This window comes from Xenopus tropicalis, chromosome 9 (assembly GCF_000004195.4).
Source record: "Xenopus tropicalis strain Nigerian chromosome 9, UCB_Xtro_10.0, whole genome shotgun sequence".
Lineage (NCBI taxonomy): Eukaryota > Metazoa > Chordata > Amphibia > Anura > Pipidae > Xenopus > Xenopus tropicalis.
The window spans coordinates 35,604,899-35,623,320 of NC_030685.2; the positions used below are offsets into that span (position 1 = coordinate 35,604,899).

At 36.7% G+C, this 18,422-nt stretch overlaps 1 protein-coding gene across 5 annotated transcripts in view; it reads left to right on the top strand.

Annotated features, from left to right (window-relative positions):
- Positions 1 to 18,422, top strand: part of mrtfb (myocardin related transcription factor B) — a 187,754-nt gene that overhangs the window by 46,608 nt on the left and 122,724 nt on the right. For all 5 annotated transcript variants that reach the window (XM_012970561.3, XM_031892741.1, XM_031892742.1 and 2 more), the window contains one exon: positions 2,029 to 2,097. The gene's annotated coding sequence lies outside the window, so the exon portion shown is untranslated. The remainder of the gene's footprint in view (positions 1 to 2,028; positions 2,098 to 18,422) is intronic.

The window sequence follows — 18,422 nt, forward strand, 5'->3', positions numbered from 1 at the left end:
TCACTTGGGGGTGCCTAACATTTTGGCACCCCCAAGTGACTTTGCCTTTCCTTCTCCTTTAAGCAAAGGATAGCTTACAAAATCCTTCTGCTAACATTCAAAGCCCTTCACTCCTCTGCTCCTCACTATATTTCTTCACTGGTCTCCCTGCATGTTCCTGCAGTTCCTACTGTGTCTCATACCACATGGCACTTATTTCCTGTGCATGTATATATATTTATTGTATTTATTTATTATAACACTTGTCCTCCCTGTGTGTAATTTTGTATTTTGTAAGATTGTACAGCGCTGAGTACCCTTGTGGCGTTCTATAAATAAAGTTATACATACATACATTTGCCCAAATTGACCAACTAAACCATATCACGTGAGGGTATCTTTACACCCTAAATATCATTTTTTTACCTTCCTACAACCAACACAGACACATTCTGAAATGTAACACTGTAACAACCCCCTTATTAATAAACTGATGACTGTGAAAATTATATATGAGATGGTACATTTACATTTCTGTGGCCTACAAAGCTAAACACTACACTGCATATCTTTTAAATTTGTCTTGATTGAAACCAAAAACTTTTTGGCTTCAGTACAGTTCCATTACTCAAAGCATTATAATTTCTGCATTATAGACTGTACATCTAGAAAACCTGGTGATTATCTGTCCTGCTATTAAAGAGGCATCTTGCCCAATGAATGGGTGTTTCATTTCATTATGACAAATATTATTACTTGGTGGCACTGCTGTGCTGAACTGACACTGCCTAGGCTGAATAATTCGAATTAGTTACTATACTAGGTCTGTGTTATTTACTTTCTTTTTTTAGTTCATTCACCTTTAAGTAATTAAGTAAACCACCCATACATAGTGTGTAAACAAACATAAAGCAGCCAAAAAGCTGTGTGCAAAGTAATTTTTGCCAAATGGAGCAGGGAGACTATACTACATTTGTAAGGCTGGGCCATCTCTTCCTACTTGTGTAATTACACAACAAAAACCCAAATACTTCTGAGGGTTGTGGCCGGGGCATTTTATTTTCCAGATTTTCCAGACAGAATTGTTTAGTACTAGTCAGTTCTGCAAACATTCTCATCAGAGAGAGAAATATACAAGCAATATCGTTGTTTGCACTTTCCTAGGAATAGTTCCCAAAATCTGAGTAATGTCTCAGTGTGTGAGTGATTATTACTGACTTTTACATTCAACAAACATTTTAAAAACCCACACTTTTTATTGTAAAGGAGCATAAATGTTAGTTATGGAATATAAAAAATATTGTATGAATATTTTTCGCAGTGACCATATCATTTCTATTTTAATAACCTCCCTACCACTCTAATGCCCTTTATTAACAGCATTAGCAAATGAATAACATACTGCATAATATATAGACTTTTATATTGTATATATATATTAAAAAATTGCTTTTTCATTTTTTTTTAATTTTGTGGGGTTCCCTTTAAGCACTGATCAGCTACACAGTTAGTACAGTGGTCTGCTGTGAATTGAATTATCTGGGTTTATTCTCACTCTGAACCTCATGGGCCACCCTTGACTGACCAGTAAGTTCCAGTCAGCTGTTTTACCTTAAGTATTCAAAACAGCGCTATGATTTTATATCTTTGATTTGATCCAACCAGCCAGACTTAGAATCTCGCCAAAACCGATATCTATGAAGCATGGATATGTAGTACAAATTGCTTTCACTACAGCCAGCTGGGCCTGATTTGATATTGGATAGCTTTGCAACAGTGTAGCATGAAAATTGCTTTCAGTGATGTGGTGACTGTCAAACCCAAAATTAGGTTTCAAGCTTGCTGTTTTCTGTTGCCCCTTTGCTATAGGAGGTCAACTGCAGGTTTGTGTGAAGCAAAACGGAAAGAAAATGTTCCCTCTAGGTACTGCTACTAGGGTTCTGTTGCATCCAAACCCCCCCAAAAAACCTGTCTCCAGGCTTTGTCTGGGTTTGGTACCCAAGTTTTACCAATTTTCCAACTATATCTCTTTCTTTGGATTTGTTGCAGGTTTCAGGAAATGCAGTAGCTGATAAGAATGTAAGGAACAAATCCAGACCTTCTAGATATTAAAAAAAGGTTTGCTTTTTAATATATTTATATAATTGTATGTTGTTACAATGTATTATCTTGCTGTGCTGACTGTTGAAAGTAAAGTAGGTACTATATACGTAGAGTATTATAAATACTTTATACATACATAGTTTGTTGAAAGTAAAGTAGGTACTATATACGTAGAGTATTATAAATACTTTATACATACATAGTTTGTAATAACTATGTATGTATAAAGTATTTATAATTCCTTATACATTTTGCACGCTGGTATTGACACTAAAGTACAACAATAATCTCATACTAAACCCATTTTATTTAAAGTTATAAAAAACATTTAAATGTGTGTATTGTTTATGTAGGTATTCATGTTGGCCCTAGCTTTTAGTTATTATGCATTTTATACTGGGTATTGTGTATTTAGGTATACATGTTGGCACTAGCTTTTAGTTATTATGCATTTTATACTGGGTATTTATTTAGGTATACATGTTGGCACTAGCTTTTAATTATTATGCATTTTATACTGGGTATTGTGTATTTAGGTATACATGTTGGCCCTAGCTTGTATTTGGTGTGCATTTTATACTGTATATTTTTTATGTCATATCACCATGTGTTTTACCTCAATTAAATCAGTTACTGATTTAAATATAATGATAATTCAGGTTTAGGTAGAACTTTTTTTTTCTTTTAAATGTATTAAGTCCATATGCTGAATGTGTTTATTATGGAATTTTTTAGGTCTACTACTTTGTGCTTTTGGTAATTACTTAAAGGGGGATTGATTTTCCATATAATTCTGGTTTCTGCTATAAGAAATAGGCTGAATTTAGAAAGTTCATGCCTTTTAATTTGTTATCATTTGTCCTAGCTCTATGAGATCCATTGTTGTAATTCTTAATATCCATAAAATAAAAGGGGGAAGTGAGATGTAGGAGCGCAGTTCAGAATGTATTTGGGGATGCTTGATTATTCTAATGTTCTGTATTACTTGACTGGATTTAGTAAATCAGACCTTAAATTAATATTCTTAATTAGTGAAAGGTCAGTGATCTGAGTTTGCATAGAATCTTCCATTGTTTTGATAAATTGATTTAATGTCCATGAGAAGTTCACACTGCTGAGTACAGCAGCATCAGTTCATAGATATAGTCTGTATCACTTTAGTGGTTCAAAGGTAATTTATCATGACTTGTATTGTAGTCTCAGCATCAAGGGACTGCCAATTCAGACAGGTGCTGGCAACCCCACTACATTTAAACTAAGATGCACTTGTCTTATATAGAACAGTAACGTAGATAAAGAAAAAACAATGTACCCATCATTATTTATATTGAACCATTCCAAGTGACTGATTTTCTGTCATTACCCCTGTCTTGGAATAAACAAGAGTTTAAAATCTACATAATCTGAGGGTTAGGTAATGGAGTTTCCAATTTAACAGATATAGATATGAAACGGGGACTCTAGATGGAATAATAAAAAGAAAGGTATAAAATACCTTAAATAAGTTAAAAGCGAAAAAGAGAAACTGCCACATAAATCATAAGAGGAACAGAGGTTTTGTAAAAATTTCTATTTTTATGTTTTGCATTTGGTAATAAACTTCTGCTGAGAGCATTTGTACCTTTGTAACAAAAGTCAGACAAAAACTCCTGCAGGACAAGACTTGGTATACCAGCTAAAGTCCTTTAAAGTTTACTGGGGCCTGAGCCGTAGCAGTATGCAGGTATGCAGCTCTTGAACCCTGATGTTTTCTAGTCCACTTGGCACACTATACAGTGAACCCTTTTAAATTTTTAATATTTCTGCTTAGGTGTTATCTATTTTTCACACACGTCTAAAAACGAGATCACAAGAACCCAGTTAAACATCAAACATCAAGAACATATGCTTGCTCAATTGTTTATTGAGGAAAATTATCACAATTTAAATATTTGTGTGTGGCAAAAATACATGAACCTCTAGGATTCACAGTTTATTTGAAGAGGATATCTCCTTTGTTCGAGCCCTGACACGCTGCTGCAAACCTGTATTAACATCAGACTTGGATAGTGTAACCCTATATAGACATTGACCGATTCCTACTGTTCTGTACAGCTCTAACTCTCTCTGCTCTGCATCTTGGGTCTCTTCCATTGTGTGACATTTGACACTACCAGCATGGTTGCCAATCTTTATATACATTGCCCAAGTTTGTTTTGTTGGACATCATCAACATGCCACAGAAAGCACCATCCTTGAGTAGCCAAGGAATAAAGCATATTGTGGTGTGATGAATTGGCCCAATATCCGTAATCCACTTTAGATCTACAAAGCAGCTCTAAAGTGACCTCCCACTGTAAAATATAAGGACATTATGTCACCTCAGAGTTGCATGATTGTATAAAAGTGCAAGGGTGAAGGCAGAAGACCCCATATTTTCCAACAGGGAGCATGATTTATACATCTCTCAGTGAGAGATGTGCCAGAAATGTCATCACCAAGCACCAATTAATAGGACATAATTTACAGTATATTTATGGTACGTGTTTTGTATGTACTTGTATTATACTGTATATTTGTATCCAACCTTGGCACAGGACAGGCTGCAACTTTGGATGCTGTGCCATTTCAGTATTTTTGCCCCTCCACTTTTTCTAAAGCGTTTCAAGCCTTGCTAATATAAGGACTCATTTACAATTGGCAGGAGCAACACTGTGTGCAGAATTGCCACCAAAACCAAATGCATATTTGTGCTCATGCACTAATGTCATGCACCAGTTTGCCACCAGTTTAAACTTTAATGCATGAGGCACATTCACAAGGGTCCCTAGTACTTAACACCTGCCATGACCAGGTTTTATTATTATTAGCCTTTATTCAGACAGTACCAAAATATAGGGCAGTGCTTTACAGAGATTACCATCATTCACATCAGTCCCTGCTGTAGTGGAGCTTACAATCTAGTGCCCCTATCACATTCACACAAACTATGGCCAGTTATTATCAGGAGCCAGTAAATCTGCCTGTATATTTTTGGAGTGTATAAAAATGAATAAACCCATGCAAACAGGAACATACAAACAAAGTACAAGACTCCTTTTGTGTGTTGTGCCTATAAGTAATCAATATTGTGCTAGTTAAATTGCAGTGAATGCCGTTGTCCCACCAAGTGCTGCCCTTTATTTTGCATGTGCAATTTTCACCCAGTTGACCAAGTGAATCTTTGTGCCTCCTGAAAGTCACAGAACTTTGCAACCAATGGAATACAGGTATAGGACCCATTATCCAGAATGCTCGGGACCAAGGGTATTCCGGATAAGGGGTCTTTCCGTAATTTGGATCTCAATACCTTAAGTCTAATAAAAAATCAATAAAACATTAATTAAACCCAATAGGATTGTTTTGCATCCAATAAGGATTAATTATATCTTAGTTGGAATCAATTACAAGGTTCTGTTTTATTTCTACATAGAAAAAGGAAATCAGTTTTAAAATTCTGAATTATTTGATTAAAATGGAGTCTATGGGAGACGGGCATTCCGTAATTCGGAGCTTTCTGGATAACGGGTTTCCGGATAAGGGGTCCGATACCTGTACTGGCATTGAGGGTAAAACAAGGCAAACTGTAGCATTGTGGGTAAAACAAGGCAAACTGTGCTGATTTGCAGTGATTTAGTAAGTGAGTCTTATCGGCTGTAGAAAATAATCTTCATGTGTAACTTCACATCCTGTCAAAGCAAGTCCTATGATCCCCTTTTATTTTTTGTCTGCCATATACCTATAAATCAGATTCAAGTGCCCTGCCTAGGGAACCATCTCACCATCATATATTCAGCTAGAGAACTTTATTCTAACTTTGGCATCTACCAGAAAATATCAGCATATCTTAAAGCTTAGTTACTTCACTGATTGACCTCTTGTAACTAAATATGCTTTACATTCCACAACAGCTACTGGTAGAATGTGTCCTGATTGCCTAAGTGAAGCATTTCACCTCCTGATTGGTATGTTTCTACAGTTAGGCTCTCATTTCCTGTTATGAACTTGGGAATGTTGAAATCTCACACCAGGCCAGCATAGGGAGCCTTAACATAGTGAACTACATTACCAGTTTGTTGCAATGTTACCAGTTCCTTGCTGTTTGCGAGCTTTTGCAAAAGTCACTTTTGTATGTAAGACAAACAACATGCAAAGAGAACCTTGGAAGCATCACCTGGTAGTACTTTCATGGCTACTTGTAGAAAGGTCTGCATAACAGACTGAATCAGTGCATTGGTGCTACGTTCAAGGTATAAGAAATATATATTGGTATAAATATGTTTTCTAGTACAGGTATCTGACGCCTTATCCGGGAACCCATTATCCAGAAAGTTCTGAATTACGGAAAGGCCATTTCCCATAGACTTCATTTTAATAAAATAATTCACATTTTTGAAAATTATTTCCCTTTTTCTCTGTAATAATAAAACAGATCCCATACCTGTACTTGATCCCAATTAACATTATAGTTAATCCTTATTACAGGCAAAACAATCCTATTGGGTTTATTTAATGATTAAATGATTTTTTAATAAACTTAAGTTAGAAGATCCGAATTACGGAAAGATCGGAAAACCTCAGGTCCCGAGAATTCTGGATAATGGGTCCCATACTTGTACAGTTAGGATTGTTTTGCCACCAATAAGGATTAATTATATCTTAGTTGGGATCAAGTACAGGTATGGGACCTGTTACCCAGAATGCTCGGGACCTGGGGTTTTCCGGATAAGGGATCTTTCCATAATTTGGATCTGCATAACTTAAGTCTGCTAAAAATCATTTAAATATTGAATAAACACAATAGGCTTGTTTTGTCTCCAAAAAGGATTACCATATATACTCGAGTATAAGCTGATCCGAATATAAGCCGAGGTACCTAATTTAACCTAAGAAAACTGGAAAAACTTATTGATTCTAGTATAAGCCTAGGGTGGGAAATACAGCAGCTACTGCTAAGTTTCAAAAATCAAAATAAATACCAATAAAATTACACTAAATGAGGCATCAGTGGGGTACATGTTTTTAAATATTTATTTTAAAGAAAAACAGTAAACTACCTCTGTAAGCAGAGAAGAGGGTCAACAAAAACAATACGGTATCAACAATGATACCTTAAGAGTACTACCCCCTTAGTTCAATCAGCAACCAAACTGAAACACAAACTATATACAGTTTATAAAGAATATAAAGTGCAATATCTAGTGCAGAATGGGAGAGGTGAGGATGGTAGATGAAGCAATTGGAGGTGAAAAAGTTGCAGCAATATTCTAAAGAAGGATGCCTGTGGGTAGAGCATAGAGAGAAGGGGACAGTTCAGGCATAAAGATTAAAAAAAAAATATGGGACAGCAAACTAAAGGGGCAAACAGACTTTTGGGATTTATTTAAATTAAAGATGCTGCCTGGTAAAGAAGGTGGCCACGGGCCATGGGCATTATGGAATACTGAACCCCCCCACTTAGTTTGCTGCAGTAAGTTAGCTTAGCGCAACAAAGCAGCAGCACTGGAGGGTCTGGTTGCCGGTGGCCTAATTGGCACACAAAGGAGGGACCCATGGCACCCAACTCAAGTATAAGCTGAGGGTGACTTTTTCAGCTCATTTTGGGTGCTGAAAAACTAGGCTATACTATGCTTATACTCGAGTATATCACGTAGATCAAGTACAAAGTACTGTTTTATTATTACAGAGAAAAAGGAAATCATTTTAAAAAATTTGTTTATAATGGTCTATGGGAGATAGCCTTTTCGTAATTTGGAACTTTCTGGATAACGGGTTTCCAGATAAGGGCTCCCATACCTGTACAAGGTATTGTTTTATTATTACAGCGAAAAGGGGAATATTTAAAAAAAATCTCAAAATATTTCCTTAAAATAGAGTCTATGGGAGATGCCCTTTCCATAATTCGAGACTTTCTGGATAACAGGTTTCCGGATAACGGGTCCCATACCTGTAGTATTTACATAGAAGCCAGTGTTACACATTGCACTTGCTTCTGTAAGCGAGTCTTTTAAAATCTAATTAATCCATGATTGTTTAAATTTTTCTAAAAGACCTGGATAAAAACATTATATCTAAAAAGTAGTTGATCCAGTGGATGTTAGGGCCTCCACAGAGCTGTTTCACTGATCTTATAGAATATAAATATGAACCAGTGCCAAATACCCCAGCTTTTTAATGTTTTTTTGTTTTGTTTATATGCACTAGGACATTCTGTTTTATTAGTGTTGGCAAAGGTAATCGTAAATGATTCTGTTGCTTGGAAATGATTCTTTAATCACCTGCTTCTGCAGTATACCAATGTAATATTATACTAATACATTATTCAAATCAACTGAAGTTATTAATTGAACAGTAAGTGCAATGCAAAAGAATTCCAAAAATGGAGCTTAACAGTTTCCTAACATTACAGAAATCAATGTGGTGCCCTGAATCTCATCCATCATAATAATACATCAAGGCAATACAGATAATCTGGGTTGTTTTCATCCTTTCTGTGCAGGTGTATTAGTGGAAGGGAGCTGCAAAAAAGTTTAGTTCCTGTAAGTTTGCGTGTAGTCGCCTAAACCCAATGGGACTCATTTAATGGACCCCAAATGCAGGCCCCTACTGCAACAAATTCATTTTGGCAAAGTCCCATGTTACTTAATATCTACTGTAGCATATACTGCTTGTTTAGCACTGCTTATTAAATTAACCAGAGAATTGGTGGTACAGGTATCGGACCCCTTATCCGGAAACCCATTATCCAGAAAGTTCCGAATTACGGAAAGGCCATCTCCCATAGACTCCATTTTAATCAAATAATTCACATTTTTTAAAATGATTTCCTTTTTCTCTGTAATAATAAAACAGTAGCTTGTACTTGATCCCAACTAAGATCTAATTAATCCTTATTGAAGCCAAAACAATCCTATTGGGTTTAATTACTGTTTAAATAATTTTATTAGCAGACTTAAGGTAGGAGATCCAAATTACGTAAAGACCTCCTTATCCAGAAAAGCCCAGGTCCCAAGCATTCTGGATAATGGGTCCCGTACTGTAATACAAATAGGACACTCTTTCCTCCATATCACAAGAAGGGCATCATGCAAGCACACAAACTAGCTAAATAAAATCCTTATTCATAAATTAAATACATGTAAGCATACACTCTTGGGCTTTGTCCTCCTTTAAAATTACTGCTAAGCCTCTTGTTTGGGACATCTTGGCCCTGACCACAGAAAGCATCCCAGTACAAATTAATTGAAATTATTTGCAGCAGGTTTTTGTATTGTAATCCATTGGTTTACCAAGGCATAAAGTATGGGGAACCATTAGTGTTATCTGGTTGCATGTATGCAAATATATAAATGGTAGTTTTTTACAGGTGTTTGCTGGCTCTGTAACTCAATATAAACCCAGTACAGTCAAATTGTCATTTTACATGACATTTTTTATATCATCTCATTGAGCTGGAATTGTTCATTGTGGGGAATAGGTACAATCTGAGAACCTATTTCCAGTACTAAACAAAACTTTCCTGCGTTAACACTATTTTAAGTAGTGCCTTGGAGGTACAATACATGCTGCTGTTTCTGTTCATGTTTCTTCTCTTTGCTCTTCAGGAATGGTGCTCTGTCTGATTGTCATGAACTCTCAGCCCATCTCTATTAGGTATTGAACCCCTGTCTATGTAACTCTCTTTAAAGAGCTGTGTGCTGTTGTGGCACTTATAAAGTAATGCAATACATTATTTCACATTATGGTGTCCTAATAAAAAAACTGAGCAACCTGTTCAATACCTGAAATGGTTTCCTTTATATTACAAATCAGCAAGTAGGTACAGAACGTGAATTCCTTAACTGAATGCATGTAGGTTGGCATACTAGGCAGGAAGGGTCCAGTAGCCCCAGAAGTTGTTTAAAATTTCCCCGGTAATGAAGCCTAAGCATGGGGGGCATTGGCACTCTGGCTATAGGGCTAATGATATGTAGTGGGGATCATGAAAAAATATCATTTTTGAGCAAAATACTTTGTTTTCTATCTTCTCTTTATTTGGCATAAACAGTGTTTTAATAAAGCCCAACACTGATTTAATATTTAGAAAAAGAAGTTGGGACGTACTGTGTCTGTTAGACCTTGCCAAGTGACTAAAGAGAATCCTCGACTTTTATTCGTGTGAAAGATCGATTTTCTACTGTTCCAGTAGAAGACATAACTCTTTGTTTAGATGGAATTAAGCATTTTAAAGCTAATTCAGCTTAAATGCTTGTGTTCCTGTGTAGGAAATCACAATTTGCATAGGTATTCAGCATGCATCACTAGTGCTTTTAAATAGTGCCAGGTCTAATTGCCTTTTACTTAAAAGCTTCAGCTTGCTTACAAAGATAATGTGTCTTTAATAAAGTATTCAGCCTTCTATAATCACATTTGGAATGTGGAATTAATGAGTACAAAGAAAGACTTGGAAATATCATTTTTCATTTCATATTTAAGGAGTGCTCGCATTTTTAAGCATGCAACTGCCATTAAATTGGCATCTGCATACAAAAGCTTCCAACATTGTGCTGGCTTTTATTTCTGTAGCGGTTTCTGCCCACTATAATTGCAATTGAAAAAGAAAAATGGGAGAAAAATCATTTTAAGCTACTTTTTTACTCAATGATAAAGAACAATATGGTTTCTCTTCTATTTCATCAAGAGAAATTTTCCATTGATATTAGATTGATACCTCAAAACTTTCTACAAAGGCCGCATGGTAGTTCACTGAAGTTGTCTATGTGTTGTCTTTTGGAATTTAACAGGAATATTAAAGAAAGTTAACATATGTTGCAGTGTATCTGGATTACCTCCCATGGTAGCCAAAAGTTACTTCCTTTTAGAATAAGCAAACCCCTTGTTTTTTATTAGATATTAAAAATTACTCTAAATAGTAACTTGCCTTTACCCCTGCATTCAGTCTCATGTCATTTGTAGCTGAAAAAATGACATGAGACTGAATGCATGGGGAGAGGTATGTTATTCTGGCTGTTGCTTAGAGTCTTTTTAAAAATACAAAGGCTTTCTTATCAATTATGGCGACTTTTACAACAATCACAAAATACAAAGAAATGTCACAAGTGCAGCATGGAGAAGAAAGAGAAGAATCTATTGTCATTCCATTACAATGCACAGGATCAGCTGTGTACTATTTTGTTAGGTTCCCTAAAGGTGTCTATACATGTGAACATCTGCTCACTTGGCGAGGTCGCCAAGCGAGCGGATCTTCTCCTGATATCCCCACCTACGATATCGGGGAAAATGTAGGCTAATTCAATTGTTTGGCCCTGGGGCCAAATGATCAAATTATAATGGCGGCAATGGAGCAATCGGTTTGGGGACCGCATCAACGAGCCAATGTGGTCCCCAATTCGACTTAATCTTTTAACTTGCCCGATTGATATCTGGCCAATTTCAGGCCAGATATCGGTCGGACATGCCCCTCGTTCCTGCCCCTACACGGCCGATAAGCTGCTGAATCAACTACAATCGGCCCATGTATGGCCACCTTAAGCCTAACTCTATGTTTTTGTATGTTAAATATTGTCTGGTTGTAGCTAGACTTGTTTTAGTTTTTTCTTCAGACTGTAGTATTTAGAATCAGCTTACTGACCCTTTGATATACACATAGCCATACACATACAGATAAAATTTGTTTTGTATGTTTATCTGTGCATGTATAATGGCTCGCCAATACCTGGTGTTATTTGTGTACCATGGATATCAGTCAGTTTGGGTAGATATAAAAATCAGCCATTGCACCTTTTTGGCCAATTCATGTTGCACCAGCAGATGAGGAAGTGAAGAAAAGGCACAGGCCCCATGTACACCTTTGTCCGTTCAGCTCCTGGGCTGATTGAGCAGAAAACATACCAGATCATCCTGTGTATTTAGCTGTGTTACAGGTTGAACTCATAGCTTTTGTGAAGGAGTTTTGGGAATGGAGTTTTTTATGAAAAATTAGCCTTAGGCACAATAACTTTAAATGATTCGGATTTCCCTCCAAACCTTGTTTGAAAAGTAACAGTGTTATATATGAACTCAGACACAATTTCTTCCACAATGTAATTGTTTATAAAATAAAAATATCACTGCAACAATTTCATTTAGAAACAAGATGCATATCAGCGTCCATGTGTGCCTCATCTCCTTCTGTCATCACTGTCCCATCCTGGCAGCTGATAGAAGATGCGCCACACCTCTCTTGCATCTGCTCTTGTACTGGGAAGACAGTTTAATAATAGCTCTAAACACTTTGTTGTAGGAGGAGGTTGTATATTTTGAAGTGCTGGTTGAGGCTTAATTGAAATCTATGGAATGCGTGTGCAGCAGGTGCTAGTCATTTCATGCAGCATTTTATTTCTGGAGGAAATGTTTTCCGTCCTAGAAAAAGAGAGTGAAAAATTGGCCATCGAAGTGCTTGTCATCTTTGAGGTCTCAGACCACTCTGGTCGAATGGCTAGCATTGCACTGTAAAAACAATCATTTTTACATATATGTGATGGCTGGAAGAGTGCCAGACTGAGGAATCTAATGCTGTTTATCCAGTCGACTAGCCATTTATTAGCTTTTTATAGGTGTAAGTTCCAGTCTTTTATATAATTTTATAATATTAATGTTTAAACTGTGTAGTTCTCCTTGCTGTAGAGAGCATTGCCTACCTTGCAGCTCTGGAGTCTTAAGCTTGCTAAGATATGCCAAACGAGCAGATCTTTGCCTAATATGGCACCTAGTACTTGTTGCCCACAGTATAAATGTAAAAGGGATTTTAGCCTGTAAGCTTCACTGGAGAACGGACTGAAGAATTTTCTGTGGAATATGTCTGAGCTATATAAATAAAGGTTCATAGTAATCAATCAACATGACTGCCTAGATGTAAAATGTCTCTCTATCAAGGCTGTTGTAAATCCTAATGAGTTGTGTCTGCCATAGAAAGTACCATTTACTTCCTGTTGAGTTGTTTCTGTTATAGAAAGTATAATTTACTGCCCATTTGGCTAACCATGCCCCAGTGACGACATATCATCCCCCCCATTCCTTCTTATAATGGGATTGCAACATATTATGAGAAGGGAAGGGGGGGGGGGTAAGGATGTTTTTGGAAGTTAGTGACTAAAAAGTAGTTTAAAAAAGAAATGTGTTATTAGGAATTTTAATGGCAGTAGCCTTAAGCTGACCACACAAGGGCAGATAAAAGCTGACAATTTAGCCCTTTCAGTCTCAGTCGGCTTTTCTTTTGACTCCCATAAATCAAGTCTCAGGGGCAAACAGAGAAAAGATTGGCTTGCTAAGCAACTTCACCAAATAAGTGGATTGTTCCATGTATACCTTTTTTATACTACAAATCCAAGAAGCCATTTTTACATTATTCCGCTCTGGAAAACATTTCCCCAGTAACAATGCAGTGAGTGTAATGACATGATAAATTGCTTAAATCTATATTGGCATCTAAAAGTAAGTGTGTAGCTATTAGATTGGCTTGAATGTATATCTCATATTTAGTGATTTGACATGTTCCATTAACTAGTTAGTGTTGGTCCTGCTTTGGCCACTTTCTGTCAGTGCTGTTTTATCACTAGCATCTAATGTCCCTTTTATCCCACAGCAATGTTCTGGTGACATTAGCTGGATGCAAACAAATTAAACATAAGAAAATTAATTTAATCAGCCATCTGTTCTCTGTGCTGTTTGGATGCTAAACACATTGCTTTTTAGAACATAAAAGACTTCATTTTGATGGGTATGTTACAGAGACCCTATTGTGAAAAGAAATGCCACCAAATTTAATTTTTGTATTATATTGTATAATGACAAAAAATATAATTCTAAGCAACTTTCTTATATACATTAAATTCTCATTTTTGTTGGTTTTAAATGTATTCATACATGTAATTGCAATTAAATGTAGTACTTTCCTCTATCTTTCTATTTGCTGTACTTTTTTTTTTATTTTTTCAAACAATGCAGCAGAAGCCAGCTGCTTGACATGCGTGTGAATAATCTTGCAAGGAATTATGGGAATTGGACTCAACTGGAGGAGGGATGGTTTCTTCTACATTGTTTCAAATGCAGAACCAGCAGTAGAGAAAGGACAAAACTGATGGTAGTTACTGACCTCCAAAAAATGGATTCACTGCTGCATGTTGAGCAGTTATACACTGGCTTTTTTGCCTGGTGGGGGCTGTGGGAACAAACCCATTATTTGCTTTCACTTTTAAAATCAAGCACACAAAACTGTGGCTGTTTAGGTCCCTAGGCCCCTAAACCTTGGAAATAAGACATTTTATGAACATATGTATCGCAACTGCTTATCAAAGTCCCAGTGGACCAACTGCAATTTATGCGCATCCCAGGAGCTGCAGGGACAGTTTACTCTGTAGTAAGACCCTGTGGTTGAAAAAAAAACGATCAGGTTGAACCTTTTGTCTTAGTAAAACCTACCTAGCTGCTATTATATTTGTGTAGTGCTTACAAGTGGTGTGACCAAAGATGTTGGTACTATGAGCTTGTTTTCCGATGATTTCGAAGATTTCCGATGGCAGTCCTAGTCATTGCTTCCGTAACTAACACCATCTATTGTAAGACAAGGGCATCACACTTAAAAATAGGTGTTGTGATAATTTTGACTTCTTTTAGGACAGGTATGGGACCTGTTATCCAGAATGCTTGCAATCTGGGGTTTTTCAGATAAGTAATTTGGATCTCCATAACTTAAGTCTGCTAAAAATCATTTAAATACTGAATAAATCCAATAGGCTTGTTTAGCCTCCAGTAAGGATTAATTATACCTTAGTTGGGATCAAGTACAATGTTCTGTGTTATTTTTACAGAGAAAAAGGAAAACATTTTAATAAATTAGTATTTTTTGCTTATAATGGAGTCTGGCAATAATTTAGAACTTTCTAGATAAGGGATCCGATACCGGTATTAATTGGTGATGATTTATGGACAATTTTAATGGACACCACAATGACTGCATTAAATATTCTTATGAATAGTAAAATGTCAGTTCCTTTGTCTTGGCTTCTATGACACAATAATTCCCCCAAGACACAACTTCACCTTTCTGTGATTTAGAAGGTTGGAAAGCTGCTGGCCCATTACAGGAAGTGGCTATTTAGTTCCTTCCTTAACTAGATCTTTTAAGCTTTTCCTTACTTTGTCCTGTTCAAGGACTATGTATTTTACTTGTAACACAAACACTGCTGCACCTGTATTCCATTTAAACAAACAGAAGGAAGCTATTTTTTTTTTTTCTTTAATCCCCAAATTCTCTTCCAGCAAATGTAATACTGAATAGAATAAAAGAGTGGTTCGGACTGTAATTTATGTTCTTTTTCTTTGGCCCTCAGGTGGACACCTGCAGTTGTGTATTTTTGCATCAGCTTTTTGTTCACACAACTGTTGGTATATGGGTAGCAGAAAAAGTAAATTCACTGAAAGTATTAATTATGAGTCTTATTTTTGTCTTATAATGAATCCTTTTTTATTATGGCTGGATTAAAAAAAATGTAGAAAAACACATGCTATGATGCAGGGTGCCTCTTTTAAAATGATCTACAGCATGCAATGGTGATACAGAGCCATCGCAATCAGTGTTCTCCTCCAACAAAAAAAATCAGCCAGGTTGGGGGGAAGTATGTGCACATGAGCATATACAAAGTGCAATCCTACTGGATTTTGTATCTATTATTTTTAATTTTGGTTAGATACGGACCAGAGCGCATCTGGGCGGCCAAAGAAAATGCTGCACAATGTGGCCATCAAAAGCTGTCAGGGGGAGAACATTGCAGCTGTTACCACAGTCACAGTCTTGGTTCAAACAGTTTCCATGGCATTCAGATAGTAAGCTCCACAGCACAGGGAACTCCATCCTTTTTCTCTCTCTGCACTTAATCTGTGTATATTAAATCTGTACTGTTACTGTATTATAAAAATGTACAACGCTGCATATAGTTGCTATGATAATGAATGGTCTCCATGGGAATACATTCTGTACCAGAAATCTTTTTGTCAGTAGGTTATATAACAATAGTTGGCATGACAACATTCAGTAACAATGGTCTCCTTTGCAATGGATTCTATAGTTATAGCTTTTGTGGTAGTATTCTCAGTAACATAATTCTTTATGGAAATTTTCAACAGGGCTGCAGTTCATTAATCCATATCAACTGACTAGGGCTACAGCTTCTGCAGTAATGGCCTTTATGGTACTGTGGTACTGATCTCTGTCTCAGCTGTTGTCATGAGAGTGGTTGTTATGGTACTGATTACAACAGTCTCCATTATAATTTTACTATGCTATGGTCCCTGTAGCAACAACCATAGACAGAGCAAAAGTTATAACAATAATTGCAATGATAATGACCCTCAAGTAAACTACAGGGTATCAGCAGCGCCAAAAATTGTTGTCATGGTAATTGTTACAGTTAATAATAGTATTGTCTCTGTGGCAAATTAGTTATAGTTTGCATGGGTATAGGTACTGCAGTAACTGTGTCCAACAACCATTGCCGTAGAAGCAACTGCCAACAGGTGCCATACTTGTAACTTCCGCAGCAGTAACTTTCCAGTAACTTCCTGGACCACCCCCGGACCAATCCCTTCCATATATAAACCGAAGCCCAGCAGCCATTTTACATTCTGCCTGTGTGTGCTTGATGAGTTAGCATAGGGAGAGAGCTGTGCAGGGGTTTGAGGGACAGTTTAGGTAGCTTTTGCGTGTCTTTGCATGTGAACCGGCTGTAACCTTTACACAACTTGATTGGCATGTAGACGCCAGATGTTTTAAAGCAGTTTATTACACAAGTTTAGAAATGTAGTGTGATTTCTGCCCTTTACAGCACAAAACGCAACGCTGTGTCAACAACGTATTTGTCAGAGAAATTTTTGCCCTTGATCCCCCTCCTGCATGCCACTGTCCAGGTCGTGGCACCCTTTAAACAACTTTAAAATCAGTTTTCTGGCCAGAAATGGCTTTTCTAGTTTTTAAAGTTCGCCTTCCCATTGAAGTCTATGGGGTTCGCAAAGTTCGCAAAAGTTCGCACTTTTTGTCGGAAGTTCGCAAACGGGTTCGCGAACTTTTTTTGTGAGGTTCGCTACATCTCTAGAAACTGTTGCTCTAGTAACTTTTCATGGCAACATTTACTGTAGTACTGATTTATGTAGTAAGTTGTTTTGATACCATTTTAGTGTCAGTGGTTTCATGAAGTTAATTTCCACAATAATGGTTGCCATGCTGTTCATTTCCATCTATTACATGACAGCTACAGCAATAATTTGCATGGTATTGTGCTATTGTTTCATATAGAATCAATTGAGATGGTGATGATGTCTATCTACATGCCAACGGTGACATGGCAATATCACATATAGGAACTGTTGCCATGGCAGTAGTCTCCTTGCCATGATATTAACCTCGCTGGCAACAATTGCAATGAAAATACTTTCTGTGACAATAGTTGCCATGACAATAAAGTGGCAGCAGTCCCTATAACAAGTCCTACATGCTTTTAATATGTGTTTTGATGTTTTTTTACCACTCTATAAAAAACACTAGTCCCTGTGGTTCTTTTTAGTACTTAAGATCCCTGTTGGTATTTATGGATTGAGCTACAATTATTTATCTCATTGGCCATATTATTTACAGTTTATTACTGAAAATTGTATACAGTTGGAACATAAGTTCTAGATAAGTGTATGTTATTTTTCACTTGTGCTGACATTTTACAGGCCTAGAAGCAAGAGTAGCATAAAAATTAGATTATAGTCAACAGATGGAATGGAGGATTAAACATCTATCCTGTACAGTGCAGTGAAAGACCCATTCAAAAGTCATGCTCTTCAGGACCTCACTTCACACTGAACAAATACAGTAATGCAATAAAATTTGTCAAGTGTGAACTAGTTCTAGCAACCCATAGCAATGGTTTCAAAGCAAATATCTTCATCCCCAAGTTGTATTAACGTGTGCAATTTTTTTGATGTACATCATATTTCTAAATTACATTGTTCATATAGCAAATAATTCACTCTAACATTTAAAAAAAATTTTCTTCAACCAACAAATGTATTTTGTGTAGACAGCCATCTCAGTGCATTGTGCCTGCTACACACTAGAACTGCTTTGAGTTAACCTATTGTTTCTCCTACTCCCATGTAACTGTAGGAGTCCCAAGCCGGACTTGGATTTATTACTATTGAGTGGTATTCTGATATCTACTGGGAGCTGCTGCTGTTTGGCTGATGAGAGAGGGGTGATATCACTCCAACTTGCAGCTCAGCAGTAAAGTGTGACTGAGGCT